Below are 27,538 nucleotides of genomic sequence, written 5' to 3'. Positions count from 1 at the left end.
ATTTTCTTCTGAGTGTTCTTTAAGTACAGGTGTTACTATTTAGTTATGTGGAGGGTGGACTTTAAGCTCTTTTGCATGGATGCCGTGCTCATTGGGATTTCTACCTCTGTATTCTTTGAAATCCATGTTTATATTTGCATTGGCACCTATAATTGACCCCTACCTGTCTGTTACATAAATTGGATTTAAAGGGAAGATGTACAAAGCCTTGTAGAGTGATAAAATTGAGAGTGATAAAGTATCAACTAATCCCCTTCTTCCTGTAATTTTTCAGGCTGAGAGGCTCCCGCTCCCGGACAAGTATCCTGCTCCTCCCACAACATCCCCAGACCCACCCCTTGCACAAATAACTGGACAGAGGGGGACCCAATGATGATGTTATTTGTGCGGAATTGTGCCATCGCAGTCCTGCCCCCTCTATATAATGCCTGTTTTTCTGGCCTTATATAGCGGGGCAGAGCCACAATGATGCAATCGCATCACCACGCCCCCTGAACAGCTAATCTTGCCACCAGCCGTGCTCAATAATTTTTGGCCAGGCTGCCCTCTCCCAGAGGAGGGGGCAGCAAAGTTGGGTAAGTATGTTTTAGTTGCTAGCCATTGTTACTATTTCTATGAGTCACTGTACCCATGGACAAGCCAAGCCAAGTCCATATAATGCCAACTTATATCAGTTTCTGTTCAAGGATTCCATTTCTACTCTTTAAGTTTAACAATGTTGTGGACAGAATTCATTACACACACAACACTATGGGTTGGACCCATGTGGGGATCTAGAAAAGCTGTACCAGGGTTATTATGTGCCCCTAGCTGACCTTGTCTCCCAATTACGTAAGTAAGGGGACTGTGCTGCCATTGGGACCAGGAAGCTGAGCTCCTGGTGCACCCTAAGAATGCAGAAGACGACTCTCCGTTGGATCTGAAGGCTGCTGTTCTAGGGACCCTGCAAGCCAAATCCAGACACCACTGGAGATATGATGGTGGTGCACAGTGGTTGAAATTGTGTCAGGCCCGGGTGCAAAAATATAATTTGGGCCCCCTCCTCTAGCAATGGGCTTCTTAGTCCTCGGGGACCTGGTGCAATGCTGCACCAATGGTAGTTCCACCTCTGATGGTGCAGAACCCTCATTCATGTGTCCTGTCTGACGACACAGCCCCAGTTACAGCCCTTAATTCTAGAACCTTTTTGTGTTTTCTGGATTATCAGATTTACAATGCATTCCAATAGTAACTGTCTCTTTTTGTGTCCTGGAACAAAGGCAAACTGCCACTTGTGGCCACAGTGGTGGTCAACAAACTTTTCCTACTTTTTAAGTAGCCTACCAACCATCAATGTCCTGCAGTCTTGCCTCTAGAGTCAAATAAAAAGGCAGGTGGCCAAAAGGGCCCATTCCAGATAAACAGATTCATGAATTTGAGAAAAGTAAATTAATTTCAAAGGGACTTTCCTTGCATTTGTTAGTGGTAGAGGCAGCAGTAACTGCTCTGTGAAATATATCTACTCGTAAACTTTAATGTTGTGATTATTCAATTTTCAGTTATTTGCTAGTAATCACTGCGCAGCACTTGTAATTATACTGGCGTCGTATACATAAATATGTTTCTTATTTGGGTCTAGAATATTAAATTCCATTGATTAAATATTTTTGGTCTCTTGTGCTTTTAATAGCAACTGTGGTGAAAAAAGAGGAAACTAATTACAGAAGCCATTGGTTAAACTTACTTCAGCAAGAATAAATATTGAACAAATTTATGCCCCTCTACAGACCAATCAAATTTATTGCCTCTGGGTCATATAAACACAGACTGAGATCCTGCAGGCAGCATCTGGTGCAGCGAAGGCCTGGATTGTGTGTGTTTCTCACTGCTTGTTGCTGACACAGGGATCTGCGTGGATGGAAGATAACGTGTACGGGTTGTGAATGTGGCAGATTTGTAGCATACAGTATGTGCAGTAAAGTAATTAGACAGAACATATATATTGACTGATTCTTTGACTGACTGAACTGACTGACTGAACCTTTGGCAAATGTGCTCTGGTGGGGGTGCAGGTCTATGCGGGATCTACCTGTTTGCTAGGCTGAGATTACACCCAGCCTACCGAACAGGTCTAAATCAGGCTATTATGCAAATCTGGGTACTTGTTTCCTAGCACGGCGCCCTTCGCATACCATTGCATACCGTATTTAGTGGTATGCGATGCGTGCGATGCGATCTTCCCGTTAAATTGACAGGAGTGCTTGTACAATGAAATATCGCATAGCATCGCATGACAGCAAATGGCATGCGATGCGATGCGATTTTTAATTGTACAAGCACCCTGATGGGTGCTTACAATGTTAAATGCACCCCTATTGTCAATGCCACCCCCTTATAACGCAAACCCGAAGCGTATCAAGCACAGCGTGCCCGCAAGGGGCAGCGGTACATGTCCTCTGACCTTTTCATACCCCCACTATCCATGTCGGTGTGGAGTTGATTTTAGATAGTGTAGCGAGCCATCGAGCCCGAAGCGTGGTGAGTGCAGTGAGCCCCGCAAGGAGACGCGGAATACATGTAATCTGTGTCCGCTCACCACGCTTCGGGCTCGGTGGCTCGCTACACTATCTAAAATCAACTCCGCGCCGACATGGATAGTAGGGGTATGAAAAGGTCGGAGGACTCGTACCGCCGCCCCTTGCGGGCACGCTGCGCTTGCTACACTTCGGGTTGGCGTTGATAGTGGGGGTGGCATTGACAATGGGGGTGCATTTATCATTGTAAGCACCCATCAGGGTACTTGTACAATTAAAAATCGAATCGCATCGCATCGCATGCCGCTATATTGCATGCAATACGATGTACTTCGATCAAAATCAGGGGCGCCGTGCTAGGAAACTAGTACCCAAATCTGTAATGGAATTATGGGATGGGAACAGTGGCAGACCTATATTTTTTAAGCAATGAACCTTGAACTGTTATTGGAGTCCCTTTGTGAGCAGCAACCATAGGACATTCTCGAACAAGGTCCAAATTTCTACCTCACACAGGACCCCCCCCCCCTACAATAATCATCTCACAGATCCCGCCCCCCCCTTTCTTCAGCACAAACCGCTTAGCACCAGCAGAATTACCTCCTTGTACCGGCGCCTTCTCTCCTGTCATTGCTCCCAGACTCCTTTATAGGACTAATACTAGCCATACACTTATGCGATCAGATTCGAGGCAACATCGAAGTGCGATGTCCATCGAATCCGATCGCATCTTGAGGTGCCAAAAGTGCCCCTTTTCAGCACCCGATGTTGCATGCCATCTTGAGATGGCACATCGGGGGCAGGCACCACCGCTAACCCCTGCTGCCCAATAGTGCTATGCTACTCCACCGCCCTCTGCCCTCCCTCTCCCACGCCACCAGCGGCACATCCAACCTCTACTTTTTATATGTCTGGCAAACTACTTATTTTCTGATGAGTACCCTAATTATGAAATGGAAGTGATATTGCTTAATGTCAGAGCTGGTACAGGGTAGATCGTCCTAGAGGTTACAGGGACATTGCAGGATCCAGGCCAGCAGCCACAGGTGGAGTGGCAGCTCCAGGAACTGGTAGGAGAGGGCAAAGAAGTCTGGTACAGAAAGTCCTAATTCTGGTGGGGCAGACACTTTATGCCAGGCAGTATGCAGGGCCATCTTAACGGCATTGTGGGCCCTAGGCAAAGCAATGCACGGGGGCCCCTACTTTAGTTATAAAAATCATAACTTCCCGCAGTGTATCTCCACCTACTATCAGCCATCCAGCAATTAGCACCTTACAGCCATTACCGTAGTCTGTATAAGAGGGCGGGGACAATAGGCTGATCCAGTCTTGGGCGTAGTTCTGATTTGGTCGGAGATAACCGATAGTTTCAGTACTGCGTACTACAGTCCTGGCACATGCATTCCAAAACCATCGGCCATGTGCTGTGATGCCGTTATGACCCTGGACGTAATGAGCTGTACGCTGCAGATTGACTGGCACACAGCAGTTATTATGATTACTGTTCCATTGCTCACAACACAAACATGTCAACAGAGACTGTGGGGGGTATTCAATCCCCAATGCCAAAATCGGCTATGGATTGCTGAGATCACGGCCGGATCTTGACAAGCAATGGCCATTTTTGCACACACGCCCCCTTTTCACCGATTGGCAGGTGGGACATTGAATCCCGCCTGCCGATAAACTGGCGAGTGGGCCGAAAATGGGCCAGACTCCCGACTGTCGGGGCCCGGGATTGGATACCTCCCTGTGTCTTCTGATGCGTACTCTCTGGCCTTCGCACCTTTGTTGCAGTGGTCATTCTGAGCACCTTAGGGTTACTCAGATGTCCTATGGTTTTTCTGATGTTACCAATGCATGCAGCAGATCTGAGAAGGTACAGGTGGGTCTTCTCACCTTCTCAGATCCATTGCTACGGAAGTCGCATCACTGGTCACATCTATGTCCACCTTGGAATCCAGTCCAATGTCTGATAGATAATTTAGCTGTGTGATGGGACTGCAGTAGGAACTTCTAAGTCCTGTCTGCCAGAGACATCTTCCCCCTCATTAGAGGCTGGTCACCTTTCCCAAACAGTAACTTAGCTCATCGGCTTTAAATATTTGGATATCTCAAAAAGCGTATACAACACTTGTATCTCTGGCCCTTAGCTCCCTTACTCCCTTCACAACTGGGTCCATAAATGGATATTCTGAATAAACCAATGAACGTTATTTGCAGTACACCCAGACGTTACTGTTAACCCTTCGTTGCTGGAAGACTCATAAACGTGTCACGTTACGTGAACTATCTGGGAAACATCAGTCTGAAATTGCAAATATTTGGAAGTTTGCAGTATGGAAGAAATACTGTTCTAAATACCCCCTGCCATTGTGTGGCGTCTGGCGATTGCATTGTTTTATTACACGGGAGCAGCTATTTGTATAACGTGACATGTAGATCTTCTTACGCTCTGCTTATACAGCAGAAACATATAGTACAGGACAACAGCCGTCTACAGCTACCTGCAGCCCGAACTGAAACAGATACACAGCAGGCGTTCCAGGACATGGGAGGAGTTACCCTGAACTGGAAATTCCTATAGATTGCCCATGACGCCAGTATACTGTTGTATTGCTGTTTAATGTTTATATATATATATATATATATATATATATATATATATATAGTATATGGGTTAAAGTGAGGGGGAACAGAGTGGAACTGAGTTCCACCACCTCTACCACAGTCCTGAACAGTAATTCCAAAAGAAAAGCCGGTCCCAGCAGCTTCTTCTTCTGGCATGGTGTATGTGATGTCATACCATGACCGCCGTTGAAGTGAAGAAGGGCCACTAAGTGGAACAGGCTTTGTACTTGCTAAAGACAGGTTAGCAGGGCAAACACAAAACATTGGCCGCCCGACCAAATACGCAGCTGTCCGATTCAATCAGAATAAAGCCCTTAGTTCCAAGCAGGATTCTACATTTGTCAAATATTGAAATGCTAAATGAAACCACATATTTACTGTCCTTAGAAACCCCTTCAATTTGGAGTCTTATTCTGGCGCGATATCACTATCCCTAAGCGTGAAGTAAATATAGATATTAGAAAACATTTTAATCAGGAGCTCTCGGAATGTAAACTCTCAGAGCGTAATTAGTCCTACAGAAAGGGAACGTGTTTATGTGTGTGACATGTGGCTCGTTAGGAGGTCACGAAGCAGTGACAGAATGTCGTGATGGGATCAGGCCAAGGGATCGTCTCTGCAGCCCTTTGGAAAGTTGCTGATTGGGGGAATATCTTCTCATTAAAAGTATTCTAACAGCTTCAGAGCTCGGCGTGCAGCTGCTTTCTTCCAAAAATATCTATTTCCATGGAGAAAAAAATGTCAGCTGCTTTTGTTTTCTTGCGTTTCAAATCACTCGCTGGCAGAGATGACAATGACCCCGTGAACATCATTCACACACCCACGCAATCAGGGGCTTCCATTCTTGTTAATAGATGTAGCTCAGTTTGCAAGCTTAGGGGAACACTCTGCATAGTATTTCTGCTTCCACAAACAACCTGGAATTCTCTGATTATTTTATACCAAGCATATGTCAGGCCCCACCCCTTATTGGTCCCACCCCATCTCTGGCTGGCCCCGCCCTTGCTCGGACACAGCTCTGTCCTGACTAACCCTTTTGCTCCTTCCGAACCCTCCTCCCCTGCTCGAATACTTCATCAGGCATCAGGCAAGCAGGCTTGCACTGTACACGTATGGGATCAATGGGCAGCTGCCCAAGTGTCCCCCATTTCTAGGGGCCTTTGAGATGGGGCAGATTGGGTTGTGGGCATTTGCCTCCTGAGCTTGTTGGGAGACAGTAGAGAATGGTGCCTGGTCCCTTTGATTGTGAATCACACACAATAGAGCAACCAGGCACCATTCCCATCCTGCTACCCAGCATGCAGCCAGACAGTGGATGGGTGTCAGCATGCTGATTGGGGGATTGCTGGAGCTATCCACCAATCAGAGTCCAGCATTCTCTTCCTGCTCTTCAACTTCAGCCAGACAGTGGATGGCTGTCAGCATGCTGATTGGTGGATGCTGGAGCTATTCACCAATCAGAGTCCAGCATCCTCTTCCTGCTCTTCAACTTCAGCCAGACAGTGGATGGCTGTCAGCATGCTGATTGGTGGATGCTGGAGCTATTCACCAATCAGAGTCCAGCATCCTCTTCCTGCTCTTCAACTGCAGTCACACAATGAATGGCTGTCAGTATGGTGATTGGTGGATGGAGCTATCCACCAGTCAGAGTGCCGACAGCTATTCACTGTATGGAAGCAAGTGGAGATATGGCACGGGAACACAGGAGGGGCATGTTAGATTTTTTTTTTGGGGGGGGGGGGGTTCCCTTTGAATGGGTGTAGAGGGGCCCCAAATGCATTGATTTGCCCAGGGCCTACAATGCTCTTAAGACAGCCCTGACTGTACATGCATTGAGACGACAGGACCGTCTTGCACAATTATTATGAACTAGTAAGCCCGCTCGAAGCAAATGCTTCGAAAGCTAGTCTGCCCTGGTAGGTTTGTCCTGCCCCAGGAAAACCGACTACTGAAGGGGTTAAGGGATTCTGGCACTTTTGTTCATGTGCAGCAGGGTTACCTACTTTGGGCTGCGGGAGAGGACAGCCAGCTAGAAGAAAAAAGAGGCGGGGCTGGTGGCCATGCCAAGAAAGGGGCGGGGCTCGAGTCTGGGCTAACCTAATGAACCATGTTTGGGGGGGCATGTCCATTACAATTGCATCATCATGGCCATGCATCATGCTGTGAAATGCCAGTATTACAGGCATTTCACAACTGGGGTGGGGCGGGGGCTACGATGATGTGATACAGGTAGGCAAGTATGACGCGCAGCACATGCAACTGGCATGCGCAAAGGCTGAAACTGCGGTCGCATTCCAGAAGTCCGAGTGACAGCAGGGGTCGGCAATGCGCTGGGTGGCCCTCAGCATGCTAGAGACAGCAGGTGCAATTTTGCCTTTCAATCGGGCCCAATATATAATATAATCAATGTCTTTTCATGGGACTAAATTCTGATCTCCTTTTGAATTATTCTATGTTGATAATATCATATTATTTCATTTTACAAATTCTTTAACTACTGTTGAGCTACTGAATTATTGACAGCCGCCAATCATTCGATTTAGACATTTTTTTTTATATGTATTGACTTATTTTTTTAAATCACCCTGGAGTATCCCCAAAATTTTCACGGCACCCCTAGGCAAAAAAGTTTGTTACAGAGAAATTCAGGAAATATCAAATGAAATCCGTTAGGGTTAGTTACGTGGCGAGGGACAGGGTTCGCTTCTGTTTGTGAACATCATTTATGATTGTCAGCTCTGGTTTTGCCTAATTACATAAATAATTTGAATTAATCCTGCACCACCAACCTGAGGCACCCCAGAGTCTGAGGTGTGATGTGAAAGGGGTGTTAGAATCATTTATTAATTACGATTAGGATCACATTTTATTTAACATTACAGATAATTTGGCCTGGTGTTGTCATATGCAATGTGAACGAAACTCCGGAGGGCCTTCAAAATCGGAAAGCAAATTAATTGTATATGCACTTCCTTCGGTTATTATTATCATGGGTGTGATACTGACATTGGAATACCTGCCGCCGGTACTCCGACAGGGAAGGTGTGCAGAAAAGTCCCTTGCGGGCTTGGTGGCTTGCTTCGCTCACCCCAGGTTCTATTCTTCTTCTATGGGGGTCCTGAAACCCCACGAGGGAGAATTGGGATGGTTGGGATCCCGACTGTTAGGCAGTTGAAAAGTCGTGATTTCAGCGTCTGTATTCTGACTGTCATCCGGCACTCATTATCATGAGCCCCCTGGTAGGTGCAGTAGATCCATTAATGAATGTGACATCCAGAATGCATGTGCACTAATCAGAATAGTGAGCTACTCTTGTTACACTAATAACGGAAATCCTGTTTTTCTGTGCGCAGAGAATCAAAGTACTGTGGCAGCTGTACTAAACACACGAAGCCTTCACCAAAAAGCGCCAAAAGAAAGTCAAATAAGCATGCACAGAATGAGTGTTTTTCCAAAAAGCGCCACCAGTAGTTGTCTTTTCACCAATAAAATATATTCAACTTTCCTGAATATCTAAATGTATTCATATATTCATCCTGCCTCTGTTCTTATATATCTGGAAATAGCTTAAAAAAAGAAAATAATAGTGCAATATTGTTTTTACACCATGAATTTTTAGATTTTTAGTTGCACTCACATTTCCTCTATAAATATATAGCATGTAACTCCACTTATGTATGGATAGCCTGAATCAGTCTTCCCCTTTAAAGGTTCAACAGGATACAAAGGCACTAGAAGGAGCTCAAATATATAGGAACATAGTGCAATAATGTTTGACAAATAAAAAACAATTGCAGTAGACCAGAGAGCAGCTACCAAGAAGAAGAGACAGGAGCCTTACCATGAGGTGGGAGAATGTGAGCTTAGAAAGTGCAGTACTTAGTCCATTATGTTTGTGTATTTATTATAATGGTATTATAATACCTTTTCTTGACCACTTATTTATATTATTTAAATGTTTGATACAGCCTATACTATACACCATCTATAGTGTTAGATATTAATACTGTATTCCATACAGTATCCAGTGCATGCAAAGACCAATGTTTACATTAATGTCCGGGGATCGTTACTTGGTTCTTCTACCGCTCCCCCAGACTCCCGCATTGCTCCAATGTTGCACAGAGTGTGAGATTGTGGACTGAATTTGGAAACCCCCCTCTAGAAATCTTGCATTTACCACCACTATTGCCCATTAATATGCTGAGTTTTTTAACGTGTTTTCAAGTCAGGGTTTCAAAGCTGTTTTTCCAAGGTTACTGGTTTATTTTGAGATTTAGATTTTTTTTGTTTGTTAACTTGAACATCAAAACCAATTCACGTCTATAGACATGCCCGAACAATAGAATAGAATGTACTAATGGTGCTTTGACCATCCCTAATCAGAAATGACCTTTTAAGTAATATATACGTTGTGTCCATTAAGCCAGGGTGTTTGGTGAGGCCTCTGGTCAATCACTGTTGCCTGGGGCTGTGGAATGTCCATTTAGAATCTCTGTCCAGGTAATAACGGCTGACTCAGTAGCGATAGGAGTGTGATAGAAGGTGCTCTAAGCTGCTAATGAAGTCAACACTGTCAGTATAACTGCAAAAGAACTTTGAATGGTAAATCCATTAAACCGGACCTCGTACGTCAGAACTGAATTCCCGCCCTACCCAATATTACAACTTCTTAGACACATCGGTTCGACACAATTAAGATCGACAGTGAAAAGGTTAACACATGAAAAAGGTTGAAGTGCATTAGGTGGACAGGGTCAACATAACAAAGGTCGATATGAAAAAGGTTGAAATTTGTTTTTAATGGATTTTTTTGTGTCTATGTCAACATAAGTCGACATGAACACCATAGAAGTGTACCAAGTCCCCTTGCAGGGATCGCCACGGGGTACATGACACAGTTTGTTATGAAGTATTATTTATATTAGAATGTGTACTGAGTCAGTGGAGTAACTATAGCTCCGCAGCCCCCGCGGTGGCGGGGAGGCGCAGAGAAAGTTTGGGTGCTGGGGGTCTGCGGGGCTATAGTTACCCGCTGCTGTCTCTGCCGGTACCTGCCTGCCGTGCCCGGTCCCGTCTCTCCCAGCGCTGGCTAGTGGCTCCTGTTGCTATAATGAAAACGGACACTTAGAAAATGGCTGCCCCCATACTGCAGACAGTTTTCTGTCTGCAGTATGGGGGCAGCCATTTTCTAAGAGACTTTTCATTATAGCAGCAGGAGCCACTAGCCAGCGCTCGGAGAGACGGGACCGTGACGGCACCGGGCACGGCAGGCAGGTACCGGCAGAGACAGCAGCGGGGGGTGGGGGTGGGGTAAAGGGGTGGTTGCCGAGGGGAGGGGGAGTGGGGGCGCCCAAAAATTTGTGCCAGGGGGGCGCAAAATAGATAGTTACGCCACTGTACTGAGTATATGACCATTTAGCTATATACTGAATATATTTATGAAGTCTTAAAAGTGTGTGAATTCCCATATGCAAGATTTTGGTGCGGTTCAAACCTGTACAAAGTAAGAAAATGGTTTCTAGGATAAGTGAACCATTTTTGGGACACATGCTGGTTATTGTAGTGCCGCAAATACTAGATCAGCAAAACTGTTGTATACTAAATGTACTTACGTCACATTAAATCTACTTCTTTATATCATTCATGTAATACGGTGTGACATTCAGAAAGTGAGAGATGTTGGGAAAGTTTATCCAATTTTTCTAACAGCAGCAATCATTTACACTGAAAAAACAGGTTGATTTTGCCATGTAAATGATTGCTGCTTTAAAAAAAATGGGAACACTCTCCCAAAGGGCCTTATTCTAGTTCACTCTTTCTGACAAAATCCTTCTTAGATGGACAAAACCATGTGCACTGCAGGTGGGGCAGATGTTATTTGTGCAGAGAGAGTTAGATTTGGGTGGGGTTTTACTACAAAGTGAGATCTATATTGCAGTGTAAAAATAAAGCCGCCAGTATTTATCCTGCACAGAAACAAAATTACTCACCCAAATCTAATTCTCTCTGCACATGTTACATCTGCCACCCTGCAGCGCACATGGTTTTGTCCATCTAAGAAGGAATTTGTCAGAAAGAGTGAACTAGAATAAGGGCCCAAATCTCTGACTTTCTGATTCTCACACACTATTACATTTGGTCCTCAGTCTATAAAGAAGTAGATTTAATGTGACGTTAGTTGCCTTGTACAACGTTACACCAGGACTACATGATCAATATAAATAAATAATCAGCATGTACAGTACAATTGTGCAGATTAACAGAAGTCAGAACGGATGGACCATTTCTATTAGGTGTTATATAAAATCTAAGATTGGGTCTGTTTTAGAAGGAAAATGGACACTGTCATATTTTTCTAAGTCAACTTTGCTGACTTTGCTGTTCCTTGTACTAAAGATAGCACCCGGGTATCACTTGCAGCAAAGGCCCACTCCGAGGGCAGCCCGCACAAAAATGAGAAGCCACACCCCAACCTGTAAGCCAACACCCACAACCTCTGAGGCCACACCCCCTTTTTCCAGCAAGCGGCTTTTCCACACGGGCTGCAGGCACTGCGGCACCTGGTGCCCAAAGAGGTAGAGACGGACGCCACTGTCTCAGGGCCAAATGTAACAGCCTGCAATTTCTGTTGCAATTTCGTTAAGTTGGCTACAAAATGTAAATTTTCTTTAACTAAGAAAACATCTTTAATGTAAATGTTATGGCTAAAGGGGCGCAGACTCAACATTTTGAATGTCGACCTGTTGACTACAACTCTATTATTACCGTTATGCTATAAAATATCTTTATACTGTTTAATTAGTCTGTTAACAAAATATTTATTAAATAAAATGATTATTTGGGTTATATTTTGCTATTTTGTGTAACACAATTGTTGGCTCAAACACCTATACCCCTTTGTCTTCAATTAATCACTGAATTGAAGCCGTGCATTTAAAGTTCTAGCAACTTATGTGACAACCTTTAAGTAACATCCTGTAATTACAGTGCAATTTGCATGGAAAGAGACCTATTAATTGAAGCCATATTCGCTGTTGTATAAGCAGAATGTAATTAATTCTGAAAACAGTAATATGTAGGCAGAACAATACATCCAGCTGCCCCTTATTGACTTCTGTGTATAATAGCCAGATACTGAGCGCTCCTAGGGGGGGGTACTGTATGTATCAACAGTGGAGAGAAATACAGTACCAACTATTCATCTCTTACCATGTTACAGGCTGTGTTTGGGGAACCGCAGGAGCTGTTCGGTTGGTGAATTGGGGTAATTCAGACTTGCTCGCTAGGCTTGGTTTATTCAGAGCATAACAAGCAGGTTAACACCGCCACGCCGCATTGGCGTACACAGGCCCCGCCTCCTGGATCCCCTCGCTAAGCTGCGAGCGGATATGTACACTTACACAACTGCTCGCAATCGCCTGTACAGAGGAGAAATCCTGTGATGGTTACTTAACATCGAATGATTTTTCGCCCTGCTAGCAGCCAATAAGTCGCCCAGGACTCACTTGTCGGCTGCGCAGTCTTCTGAGAACCAGGTTTACAGTAGAGGGGATCATCTTGGAGAGGAGATACAGTGTGGCGGACATGGTGACAATGAGCGGACAGACTGCGGCAGGATCAGACTATCAGTGAGATATACGACCACATGGTGAAGGTTTCTTAATATTTCATCATTTAAGCCTTGTATAACTCATGTGGCATTACACAGGCCAAAGGTCATTGCTGCGTACTTATAATGCCCATCTCGTGTGCTGAAGGCGGCCTTCCGCTCATCGTCAGACTTTATCTGAATCACGTTCTACCCCCCCCCCTCACATTTCCAGTTGGATCCCTGCTCCAGGAAGATGCATTCACTATTGTAAGTTAGCAGTAACATGATGACTCGGAGACATAGGTTGGCATTAAAAACATGAGTTATTTATTGTGTGGCAGGGACAGCATCTATACACATGAAGGTAATGGCAGTAGCGCACGCAGGGGGGGTTTCCAAGTACCCAGAAAGCTCCCAGAAGTCTAAGGGCCCTAGTCTGAAAGCTGAGGGTCCCCTCTTTCCATGGGTACAAGAATTTTAAAAATCGGCCCTTGGGAACCGGAGATATCTGACTTCAAACAGTGGTCCCCATCCAAGCCTGTTGATTGCTCTTCCCAGTCAGATATTTCAGGTTCTGTCTGACTTAGAGTTTTTCTGAGGGTATATTCCAAAAGCTGGGACTCTCCCTCTTTGATGGACAGTAGTAGTTTGTCTCTACTTTGCCCAGAACCAGAGATATCAGCCTTCCAGCAGCTGGTTACTGCTCCAGCTCCACACACCTGGAATGTAGTTTTATATTCTCATTGGCAGATTGCTCTGCCTCCTGAACTCTGATCCCCTAGTCCCCAATACCATTTGGTAGGTGGGATTCTCTAGTTTTTAATTCCATTAACATCTAAGAAATCTATTTCTGGGAACTGGAGATATCTGCAGTCAAGCAAGCTGTCCTCCCACCAGAAAATTATGAATAATAAGCCTACTCCACTATACACCCCTCCTCTGCGTATTAAACATCCTCTACCACCCTGGAAGTTATGTATCAGGGCCCCTTCATTCAGCCCAATGCCCCCTTCTCCCACCATCTGTGCAGTAAAGGGGTAATTAGTGGAAATTACTGATCCAGGCCCTACATGCTGAGCGGTTGATATAATACCCCCTACCACCTGTGGGACATCAAAGCTTCCCCCACCCCTACCGCTGGAGGATCGGTAGGGGCCCCAATACATTGCTATGCCCAGGGGCCTACACTGCTGTTGATGCCCCTGTATGTATATATATATATATATATATGTTTGTATGTATGTATGTATGTATATATATATATATATATTTGTTTTTATTATTTATATACATTTGGTCTATCTATAATACTTTAACTGACCCGGCATATACTGGGTCACCTAAGTGTCCATTTCCGTGCTTTGCTCCGCCCCTCTGGAAACCCCCTTCTGAAAATCCTGCGTTTGCCACTGAATGTATAGGATCCGGTCCAGGTTTACAGCAGCAGGGAAACTGATGAGATCAGGGTTCGGGTCATTAGCAGCACCTGTGCTCTCCTGATATAAGTGTTTCCAGGGCAGAGGGTCATTGCTCCTGATGTTGGAATAGCTGCCCAGGTGATAGGCCGGGGTGTGGGCTATGGTAGGGAGTCTGGGACCACTGGAACATTGTGAGGAGTTTGTACTATGCTGTGACACCTGTAGGCTGCAGTGCTGTGACCACACTTGCTTATGCTGTGCACCTGGTATGCTGTTTACCTGCTACATCATGAAAACCAAACCTTCATCTTATCCGGTGTCTGTGATTCCTTGTCACAATTAATCAACTTTTAGATGGAATAAATGTACAGATGGGGCAGGTCCCATCTTTGCAGGGGATGGCGATGGCGACGCCAGCCGCCATCCCCCGCCAGCGCCATCTCCATAGCGAGAAGGGGACGCTCGCGCACGAGAGGCGCGCGTCCCCTTCCGACGGCGCTTCCAGCACTTCCCCAGGGTCACCGCCGGCTTGTCGGTGGTCACCCGGGGTCCCCGCCTCCTGCCCGCACCCCCCCCCCCAACCCTGTCTGTGTCCCTGAAGCGGAGACGGACAGGGTTCCCGTCGCCCCGCCGACGGAGATTGAGACGCACGTGCGCCCATCTAGTCAGGCAAAAAATGGAAAATCCCCCAAGACCCCCACTGTTGAAAGTGGCGAGTAGCAAAAGCCCCGAGTAGGATAGACAGGGAAAGACAAAACAGACTAACAGGGAGAGAGAACATAAAACATGGCAGCATCAATGCAGCACAAGATTCACCAATGGTGACACGGTGACACATTTGTGCGCTCCGCCGCATGTAAATACATCAAGTAAACAGCATATTACATAGCATTTACAACACATTTTAGAACATAGTAAATATATTATAACTTTCTTAGAACAATGGTAAGACGTAAACTGTAAAGTTACTAACTATAAATAGTAATAAAATGATTACTGCTAATAGGCAGAAAATTAATTATAATAAATCTAGTTAAATCCCCAATTACATATTTCCCCTTTAACTGTTGTATTCCCTTTCAACTGAATTCAAATCTGAATTAAATAAAATTTTTCTAACAAATAATTAAAGATTTCAATAACAAATCCTTATTAGATGACATAAAGGATACACCTAGAGCCAGATGGAGCGCTCAGTAGGCTGCCTGCCGCCAGGAATAACCTGGAGATGTTATCTGGTCACTGAGGTAGAGGGCAGGGGTGCAGTGATGGAGGCAGATGTTCCGTGCCTGCAGGAGGAGGTCTTTCCTACACAGCGTTGTAGCTAGGTGCCATGGTGCCCGGAGCAAGGGCATATTTTGCCCCCCCCCCCCCCCCCCGGTAATGAATTGGGGGCGTGGCTAACATAACATGTGTTGGCATGTTACATTTGAAAAGAAAAAACATAAAAAATAAGACACTATATAAGACACTGTAACGGAATCTGCTGCGCTATATAAGACACTGTAACGGAATCTGCTGCGCTATTTAAGACACTGTAACGGAATCTGCTGCGCTATATAACACACTGTAACGGAATCTGCTGCTATATAAGACACTGTAACGGAATCTGCTGCTATATAAGAGACTGTAATGGAATCTGCTGCGCTATATAAGACGCTGTAACGGAATCTGCTGCGCTATATAAGACACTGTAACGGAATCTGCTGCGCTATATAAGACACTGTAACGGAATCTGCTGCGCTATATAAGACACTGTAACGGAATCTGCTGCGCTATATAAGACACTGTAACGGAATCTGCTGCGCTATATAAGACACTGTAACGGAATCTGCTGCGCTATATAAGACGCTGTAACGGAATCTGCTGCGCTATATAAGACACTGTAACGGAATCTGCTGCGCTATATAAGACACTGTAACGGAATCTGCTGCGATATATAAGACACTATAACGGAATCTGCTGCGCTATATAAGACACTATAACGGAATCTGCTGCGCTATATAAGACACTGTAACGGGATCTGCTGCGCTATATAAGACACTGTAACGGAATCTGCTGCGCTATATAAGACATTGTACCGGAATCTGCTGCGCTATATAAGACACTATAACGGAATCTGCTGCGCTATATAAGACACTGTAACGGAATCTGCTGCGCTATATAAGACACTAATGGAATCTGCTGCACTATATAAGACACTGTAACTGAATCTGCTGCGCTATATAAGACACTTTAACGGAATCTGCTGCGCTATATAAGACACTGTAACAGAATCTGCTGCGCTATATAAGACACTGTAACGGAATCTGCTGCGCTATATAAGACGGTGTAACGGAATCTGCTGCGCAATATAAGAACTTGTAACGGACTCTGCTGCGCTATATAAGACTATGTAACGGAATCTGCTGCGCTATATAAGACACTAATGGAATCTGCTGCACTATATAAGACACTGTAACGGAATCTGCTGCGCTATATAAGACACTGTAATGGAATCTGCTGCGCTATATAAGAAACTGTAACGGAATCTGCTGCGCTATATAAGACCCTGTAACGGAATCTGCTGCACTATATAAGACACTGTAACGGAATCTGCTGTGCTATATAAGACACTGTAACGGAATCTGCTGCGCTATATAACACACCATAACGTAATCTGTTGCGCTAAATAAGACACTGTAACAGAATCTGCTGCGCTATATAAAGGGGTATACTGTAGTTAGGTTTAGAGACTGCAGGTAGGGAGGGGTAGGGGGATAGTATACTTACCTAAAAAAAGTGTCAGGATCAGTCGGATGCCACTACTGACCTTATAACCATGCGTTAATTAATACACTTGACTTGCCCTTTTCCCTCAGTTAGGTGTCGGTTGCGTCGGCAACATACATTTGCTATATATGGTGGTAAATTACAATAACATTAATAGCATAATATTATTATTTATGTATGTAAAAAGCACTTTTATTATATACTAAATTACTCCTTTGTTTAAATGTAAATAATTTACTGTAATTCATATTTAAAATAATCCCATCAATGCTAGCAATACTGGATATATCCAACAAGGAAAACAAAACAAGAGAAAATGCGAACCCCAAAAAATGGATTTTCAGTGTGTGCAAATGACATGTCTTAAAAGATCAGAATCAGTTTCACAGATACGGGAATTAATGGAAATAATTATATACAAGTTTTCCATTCTGGCGCTGATTAGAGGGAATTTTAAACTGTGCATGTCAGGATTTCTCTGGGGGAACTTACTATTCACTGAAATATCTAATTTGCTTTGTGCTTTGTTTACAGCAAGTATTCACATTTAAGTGGTCTCATGAGCTCTTTTTGCTGGAAAAAATTCAGTTTGAGATTTTTTTGGGGTTATAAATTGCATGTAAATGCAAACACGGCGTCCATATCTCGCTGTGATGTGCATGGAATAGATTCTCTAGGCATTGACAGCTTAGTTGTTAAACAAAGGGTGTACTAACTCAGTGGCTGGTAATAATAAGAATTGGGTAGAAAATTACCTACTATTTAACAACGATTAACGGCTCACAAAATGACTGAAATGAAACGAACTGAACAAAATAAAGAAATTCTTCTTTTGTATGTTTGTTCAAATTCGAAAAGAAAAAAGAAAATTTTTTAAATAAAATATATATATATTTTTTCACAACTGTGCCATTGTAAATTGTGGAGGTTTGAATGTTACTTCCTATTTTTTAACATTATTTGCCCTATTATGTGTAACTGAAACAGTTATTTCCTAACCAAAGCCCCAATGGAAAAGTTCTGTAACTGCCTCCTTCCCATCTATAATGACCATGCATTTTGAATAGATGGGCAATGTCTCCTAATGCATGAATATCAGCATAGTGCAGGGGCATCACGGATGGTGTAATGGTTAGCATTACTGCCTCACAGCGCTGAGGTCATGGGTTCTATTCCCACCATGGCCCTAACTCTGCTGAGTTTGTATATTTTCCCTGTACTTGCGTGTGTTTCCTCCGGGTACTCCGGTTTCCTCCCACAATCCAAAATTATATTCAGTGGCAAACGCAGGATTTTCAGAAGGGGGTTTCCAGAGGGGCGGAGCAAAGCACGGAGATGGACACTTAGGTGACCCAGTACATGCCGGGTCATTTAAAGTATTATAGATAGACCAAATGTATATAAATAATAATAATAATAAAAAAAATATATATATATATACATACATACATACAGGGGCGTCAACAGGAGTGTAGACCCCTGGGCATAGCAATGTATTGGTGCCCCTACCGATCCTCCTGCGGGTGGTAGGTGGTATTATATCAACCGCTCAGCATGTAGGGCCTGGATCAGTAATTTCCACTAATTGCCCCTTTACTGCACAGATGGTGGGAGATGAGGTGGGAGAAGGGGGCATTGGGCTGAAAGGGGGAGAGTCCCAGCTTTTGGAATATACCCTCAGGAAAGCTCTAAGTCAGACAGAACCTGAAATATCTGACTGGGAATAACAATTAACAGGCTTGGATGGGGACCACTGCTTTGAAGACAGATATCTCCGGTTCCCAAGGGCAGATACCCATGGAAAGAGGGGACCCTCAGCTTTCAGCCTGGGGGGTTTCTGGGTACTCAGAAACCCCCCCCCCCCCTGCGTGCGCTACTGATATTGGTAGGTCAATTGGCTCCCAACAATGTCTGTGTGTGCGTGTACATGTGGTAGGGAATTTAGATTGTAAGCTCCACTGGGGCAGGGACTGATGTGAATGTTCAACTATTCTCTGTAAAGCACTATGTGAATATGTGTGCGCTATATAATAAACTGCTAATAAATAAATAGTGCCAGAATCAGGAAATCTTAAGCCAGGTATATGTCATTCATGTATCGGTTTGACTGAGTCTTGGGCTGGCCTGATGTACAGTGGGGTGAAATTTAATAGGATGAGCGATTTGGTAAGAAATCTCCAGTTTTTTAAAGCGGCAATCATTTACACTGCAAAAACCAGTTTGATTTTGCAGTGTAAATGATTGCCGCTTTAAAAAAAAATGGAGAATTCTTACCAAATCACTCACTTTGTGAATCTCTCATCCTATTACATTTCCTCCGGTGAGCTTCGGACCAGTACTGGGGAGTTGGCGGAAACCCCGGAAGAGTCTAACACAATGGTGGCTTTCATCGGGAACTACCACAAGAGAGTTTGGGCTTAGCTGCATCCAGTGTGCAGATTGCAGCCCTCTGCCTGGGTTTCCCAGTACTGGTTTCAGAATTCCACAGTGGAATGGAATAGAAGGAATCGGGGTAGTACTGGATATCGGATTGATTTAGATGGTACAGAATATCAAACCAGAACTAATGGTACAGGATATCAGACTGGAACTAAAGATACAGGATGTTGGGGCATCACAGATTTTTGACCCAGGAGGAAATATTATCACCTTTGCCCTATTAAAGGACACATATACATTACCTAATACACATTTCTTTATGTACCTCCAGACCCGTCACTACGTGACCTCATTACCAATAAAATGGGGGGGACTCAGCTCCCTTAAATCCTTTGATGGGTCTTCTCAGGAGATGGGAGGGGAAACCGTGCAAGTTAAAACATATATATGACCTACTTCTGAACATTCCAAACACAAAAAACCTTACATCCCTCCTAACCTCCTGGCAGAAGGATATCCCCTCAGTTAATACAATTGACACATTAATACATAACTTTCCATTCATACAAAAAACACTGGGATCAGCATACTTGCAGGAAGTCCATTTAAGAACACTGCACAGTGCATACATGCCTCCGTCCACGAGATCCCACTTTGACCCGATGGTGGATGGATCGTGCCTCCGGTGCGGGAGATCGAGAGCTGATTATTTTCACTCCTTTTGGGAATGTCCCAAGATCAGACGTTTTTGGAACAAGGTATACCAATTTATAAATCAGAACTTCACCACGTCCTTAACCCCCTCCCCCTTAGCAAGTCTATGCTTAAATTTTGAAGAGTGGAATCACATCCCGGCTGCAAAACCACTGTCGAATATGTTCATTATGCTATTCACCATAGCCAGAAAGCTTATTCTGAAGCATTGGACAGTCAAAACTGCCCCAAACATGCTCCAGGTGCAAAAAATGATGATCCAACAACTTTACTTTGATAGAAAGTCCTGGTTAACAGGCTCAGCTTTTTCATTGTCTTCCTTTGAACGCAAATGGTCTGCTTATATTCAAACCCTGGATCCAGATCTTAAGGAAAAAGTTTTGAAATCCTTTGATATAACCAATTGGTCAACAATAGCACGGTATAATCATGTTTTATTTACTATATCCGTAGTTTAGATAAATAAATCTAGAACACATATTTCTGAACTATACAAAAGATATTTATTACATATATCACATCTATCTCATACTTCATACAGGAAACTTATTGCACTTTGTTTTGAGATTGCAGCCAGAGAACTGTGATGTTGGATCCATATCCAGGACTAACACCAGCTAGATGAGGAGAGAAATAAACTACTCTCAGGCGACAGGCTAGTCTTCTAGTAAATATGGATAGTGAACAGGACCCACCTGCAGATAAAGATTTACACCAGTCAAAAATGGTTCAGACTCAAATATAACCCTCATGTTATGTATGTATAACTGGATTGAATCTGTTGATACAAAACGTTTACCAAAATGTAACCCCCCCCTCCCCCTCACTCCCTTCTTTTCTTGTTAATTTGAGTTAAATTACTTATATTTTTCAAAAGCAACGAACAGCCAAATGTAAGATGCAAAAGTTCCAAAATTGGTCACTTTGAGCTGTTCAATAGTCCGAGTTACCTGTGTGTATTCTTTGTATTATTGATAAAACAAAAAACAATAAAAAATTGTTATTTAAAAAAAAAAAGAGACAGGATGTTGGGATGGAACCGATAATAACGGATTTAGGCAAAAAAACCAATGATACAGAATATTGGACCGGAACCAATGGTACAGGATATCAGTCTGGAACCGATGACACACGATTTTGGGATGGAACCGATGCCACAGGATATCAGACTGGAACAGTAAATATGGGATTTCTATCTCAGACTGATGGTACACTATATCGATCTGGAACTGATGTGATGATTGAGGATATCAGACTGTAACCAATGGTACCAGATATCAGTTTGGAACCGATGGCACAGTATTTCAGGATGGAACCAATGATAAAGAATATCGGACTGGAACAGATCATTCTGGATTTTGGTCCGGAACTAATGGTACAGGATATCGGACGTTCTAGATTTCAAATGTAGTGGAGGAAGACATTAGATGGGACTCCCATGTTTTCCCATCATGCTAGTGGGCTAGTCCAAAACCATCCACTATGTAGGTCCATAAGTGTGTCTCTTATTTCTAGAAGAAAATGATCCAGTACTGATATTTCAAATTGTAGGGTGTAAAGAGTGATCTCCGAGCATCACCTGGGAGCTACCCAATAATGACTCCATACAGTACATCTATTAAAATGCTGAGAATTGTACCAAAAAAAAAAATAAAGTCAGGTAATCAGAAAAGTCAAGGCTCAGACTAATACATAGGCTGGACTTCTTTCCCTACACTCCACCGTCACTCACTTTGAACCGAGTAACTGCCATAGTCTAGGTGCAGATGTACAAATGGATGTTATGCACATTACAAGCAGCAAAATCACTAGTTTGGTCTTGCGCCCTCTGGAGGGGATGCCGTTAGCTCCCCAACAAATGGTATGGCAGCAGTCAGAAGAGCGATGCCGGCATCCCAACTAGTGGCCAGAAGACTGGCATTTAACGCCGACATCACTGTGGATGCCAACAAACCAGAATCCTGGCATTGGTATCATCAGTATGAGCTACAGTTTAGCGTTAGATGGATTTGGTGATGGTTCGGTTTAGCCACTAGTGGAGGACTTAGGGTTAGGCTGCGGTGGGCAAAGGTTAAGGTTAGGTTTAGGCAAAGAGGGTTAGGTTTAGGTGGCGAGGTATGAGGGTTAGGGTTTGCCAGTAGCATTTTATGGACGTTAGGGTCAGGCTGTGGGGAGGGATGGCTAGGCTGCGGGAGGAAGGGTTAGGCACTTAAAAGGGGGGGGGGGGGGTTAGGGATAGGTTGCATGAGGGTTAGGTTCAGGCAGTAGGGAACAAGAGTTTGCCACTAGCAGAGAGGTTAGGGTTGGGGAAGGGCAGGGGAAACACAAAATTGGTTTCCGGACTCCTGTCCTTAACTCCACCACTGGTCATCCTTCTGAATCCTTTGTGGTGTACGGTAAGTATAGCGAAGGTTAAAACAGTGTTGGCCAGATATTGGCAGCCCATCACCAGCAATTGAATCACTACTTTTGATGGCAATACATGCACTGGTTGGCCTGGGAGACCAGGAGATTTACAATTATCATCTGACATAAAGTAATGAATGTACAGTATGTTTACATAGAAGGACAGTAGGGTTCACAATTACCACTCTGCCTAATCCAGAATTGTGACATTTGTTGTGTAATTGGCATGTCTAATATAGTTTTACATGCGCCATTTGTCTTAAGAAATATACATAACACAGCACATTCCGTAAGAGCTGAAAACTTTCATTCTAAGTGCTAACTGGAATTTGGCCGTTTGCCTCTTTTCCTTTCACATCACATTTGTATTCTGTTATATACAATGATCTGAAATAATTTGGTGCCAGGTTCTGTTTCTAGCTGATATCCCAAAAGATTTTAAATGGAAGTTTACGGTATTTTAAAGGAAAGTTTATCGTATTTTTAAATCCCTCTGCAGATCAAAAAAGTTAAATCCCTGCTTTGGGTTCTCGGAATATACTCTTATTACAAACATGAGTTTTAGAACTGCTGAACTGATGCTTGATTGCATTAGTCTGTTTTAAGTGCATGAAATATCATATTTATTGATCGTACAGTGACTCATTGTAAATCAGTGATCTCTGTGATGCTTTAAAGTAAAACAATCTGCTTGGCAAAATCCATACTCAGTTTTCCTCTGTTATAAATAATTTCTTTATGGTTTGTAATCACATATAGGGACCCATTCTGAGTGGGAGGAAAGCAAAAAATAAAACAAAGCAAGTACTGTAAAACCATGCTGCGTTGCAGGTGGGGGAGATTCAAATGAGATAATGCTAACAGGAGCGCCAGAAGTTACCTATCCCTCTCCCTCTACTCTACTAATCCAAACACTTTCTGCTTGCAGCCTAACCCTAACACCCCCACCCCCTCTACAGCCTGACCCTAAACCTTCCTGCTAGTGCCTAACGCCCGTACCATGCAGCCTAAACCTAACCCTCCACTCCACTGCCTAACCTTAACCCCCCCTTTCTAAGTTCGTAAATCTAACCACCCACCCCGCAGCTTGACCCCCTTCCCAAGCCTGACCCTAACCCGTTCTGCCATTCTTACATTTGGGAAGCTAACTGTCAGGATTTCGTCATCAGCATCCTCATCCTTTTCAATGTTCCAGTGGCGGTGTTATGACAGAAGTCCGCTGTTAGGATTCCGACACCTTACTGACGGTAATATAACGGATTCGGTATGAAATCCCGACGGTCAAAATCCCGACAGCTATTGACCGACGGTCAAAATCCCAACATGGTCAAAATACAGACATTTAAAATCCCGACAAGGTCAAAAATCCCGACAAGGTCAAAATGACTTTCGGTCGACAAGTCGCGAGGTCGACATGGGTTTTTTCACAGTTTTTTTTACCCGAATGTTGACACAGTCAACATGGACACAGTTGGAAGTCAACTGCAGCCTCTCGCTCACTTCGGGCACGGTGCCTCGCTGCGCTCGGCACACTATTTTATTCTCCCACCACGCCCTAGTGGATGGTAGGGCATGAAATACCGCCTGTCGGCACATTGTCGGGTCAAAAAACAGGGAAAAAACCCATGTCGACCTCGCGACCTGTCGACCGAAAGTCATGTTGACTTTTTCACTTGTCTACACTCTATATGTCGGTATTTTGACCTTGTCGGGATTTTAAATGTCGGTATTTTGACCTTGTCTGGATTTTGACCATGTCAGGATTTTAAATGTTGGAATTTTGACCTTGTCGGGATTTTGACCGTCGGTCAATGGTTGTCAGGATTTTGACCGTCAGGATTTTGACTGCATCCCAATATACCTGCATCCCATACATTACTATATATATCAATAACAACTAGAATGATCCACAATTCGTGCTTAGGGGTGATTCTAATTGACTTGCTAAGCAGTGAAATTTCCCTACTTAGTGAGCCATGTAACACCGCCCGCCGCCCGCACGAATCCTCCCCCCTCCCCCCTGCCATTTCTCTTTGCAACCATGTGAGGGCATGTGTAACGAAGACACATCCGCTCGTATGCCACTGCTGCTGTCTGTGTACCCATGGGAACGTCCATAAAATGCTGGGAGTTCCCATGGCCCAGTGCCACCGCCACACCCATTCGCCCCCATCTCTCCCTCCCCTCTGGTAACTGGGAGCAACTTGCTGCAGACGTTCTCAGTTGAGGTTTGTACATGAAGAGAAACGGAATGTTTCTGATTACAGGGCGCATGTAATAGGGTCCGATGTTACCGGAGGTGTGTGCTGCTGGCAGATCTCGCACAGTGGTTTTTAAAGTGTTTACAAGGCAGAATCATTGTCACCTATGCTGCATACAAAATGAATCCATGTATTTGCACCCCTGTCCTTTTCTTTGCTATCAACTCAACATCATCCTCATACTGTAGGTCTACTGCCATATAAAAGATCCACAGAGTTTCTCTGAATTATTTAATGGTAAATCATGCAGCAGTTGCTGGTGTGGATAATGCTGATTTCTGCTCCAGTACAAGGAATTCCATTGAGCGCTTATACAGAGAGATTATCTATGAGCCGAAACACTACTGACAGAGAAAATCTCTCCATATAAAGTTCTACCAGTCACACACAGAGATAAGCAAAGTTGAGGCGGAAGAGAATGACATGGCCAAACAAGGGCATATCATCGAGGTGCGAAATTCCAATATAAGCTTTCATTTCCGCTGTTGCCTCAACAGTCAGAGCGGACATGATAACTACATCCATTCGTTCTGCTCTGTGCTGTGGGTTGAAGAGGATTTGTACATGTGCAAAATTTAAATTGTAGAAGAACCAATCGGGGTCCGTAACTGCAACCACTTTAGATTCCTCATGTCCCCCTAGTTGTCAACCCCCTAAGTGGCGCATGATGTCACTCAACACTGCCGAAGACATTGGAGAAGATACGTTTAAGGGCTAGGGAGACGGTGTGCAGATGGTGGAAGGGATGTTGTTAGGTCTAGGACTGGAGAGACAGGAGGAAGCTGGAGAGACACTGTGGGGTTGTCTGTTTGGAGACTGAGGGGACTGACTGGAGGGATGTAGCTAGGACCTGGTGATAGAGGGCCCCTAAAATGGGTGTTCCAGGGCCCATGATTTCTGTTGCCGGCCCTGCTGATACTAGCCAGCACCTCCCCAGCATGTCACTGCTTTAACCAATCCTGAGCCTGGGTAAAGACTACCCCCATTTTTGTCCACTAACAGCCTTCTATATGGTCCTGCTAAGAAATGTATCATTTTTGGCCGGCTCCAGGAAGGTTGCCGCACTTTTTCATGCACGTGTCCCAGGTCACACCCTCACCGCTAGTACCGGTCATAGGCTTATTGGCTCTCGCATTTCTCAGGTGCGCACATTGGTAGAAAGTCTGCGACTTTCATGGAACAAACTTACATTTGCATACTCGCGCCTGATTGGATGGACTCCAAAGACTGATTGACTTCTAGTTTCTAAGTGAATTAAAGGCTACCATTCAAGCCACCGTCTGAGTCCTGTACCACATGGTGAGATAAGGAAATGATGCATCAATTGTCCGTAATAACAGAACACTCCAGCAAGGCGGGATAGTTATCAGCTGCCTCTTGGTTACACTTCTGGCACTTAGAGTGGGAGGAAAGTCGCATCTGGAATAATCTAACGGGAGATAAACTACTGTTGGTGCAACAGGTGCATTGCACCGGGGCCGTGAGGACTAAGGGGCCCCCTGCTGCCCAAACCACCATTGCCTCTCCACAAGACCACTTGTTGAATGAAGGGACTAAGGGACCTTGTCCTTACCTTAGGGAGGCAGGCATTACCTAATGTTCCAGACTGAGTCTTGCCACCTATCAGCGCTGATGATCACAGTCACATGATGCATCTAATTAACATACAGCTGTACAATGCTTATTACTGCTGTATGTAATGGCATTGTCAGAGACTGCCATAGACAGGGCAGGGGCCACTGTGTTCCTGCCTACTCCAAGGTACACGCCCCCTGTTATCCGCACAGCGCAGGACATTGTGCTTGTACCCGTCACCCACTGTCTTCCCCTGTCACCTATTCTTTCTCCCTGTCACACTCTGCATCCCCATGCCTTACAATGGGTGGAAGAGAGGGGCCTAAATTATATTTTTGCACCTGGGCCCACAACACACAAGTTCTGCAACTTAATAATTATGAGAAATGTAAATAAAGCAGGCTGCGAGAAGAGTCTGAACAAGCACAGAGGGTGATGGGAAACGTGCTAGCCACTTGGACATATGGAGAATCACCAGCACCTGGGGCCTTCTACGGTCAGTACTCTGACATTGGAATCCCAACTTTTTAAATGGCTATTCTCCAACTGACAACTGACAGGGGCTATTCTCCCTTGTGGGGGTCCAAGACCCCCATAGAGGGAGAATAGAACCTGAGGTGTGCGAAGCAAGCCACCGAGCCTGCAAAGAGCTTCATTACACTTGCCCCCTTCTCAGAGTACCAGCGTTTGGGATTCCGATGTCAGTATACTGACCGTCAGAATCCCGACTGTTGGCCCGTCATACCACATCTCTGTACAGCACTGGGTGCTGAGCTCCTTCATTCAAGAGATATCAAGTGCTGTTCTACAGTCATTTTATTCAGAAAATCCACCCCCTACCCATAAAACCGGGTCCCTTTGTGCACAAGTGAGCTCTGTAAAAAAGTCTTTATATAGTTCCAAAGATGTGACTGGACCATAACTCATCACTGGAGTTCTGGACCTTCCGATTCTGACGAGTCTCCCTCTCCCTATGTAGACTCGTACTCCTTTTCTAATGAAAGCTGAATTTACCTAGTATGCATTTGTTTACTTTGAGTACAATGTATGAATACTGTATATACGTGATGCCTGGATTCTATTCACCGAACCTCCGCGCTCAGTAGTGGCCTTGCAGAGCGCCAACCTCGCCACACTGTCCTTGAGCACAATACAAGAATGCTGCAGTGACATTAGCAATTAGCGAAATGCCCCCTCTGTAATGACAGCTGAGCTGTAGAGCCAGCGCTGAATTATTCTGCTGAACATTTATGAGCTGCAATTAAACAGTACATG

Source organism: Crinia signifera, chromosome 12 (genome assembly GCF_055691185.1).
Source record: "Crinia signifera chromosome 12, ASM5569118v1, whole genome shotgun sequence".
Classification (NCBI taxonomy): domain Eukaryota; kingdom Metazoa; phylum Chordata; class Amphibia; order Anura; family Myobatrachidae; genus Crinia; species Crinia signifera.
The sequence above is the reverse complement of the archived record's forward strand: the minus strand, read 5'-3'. Positions refer to the sequence as shown.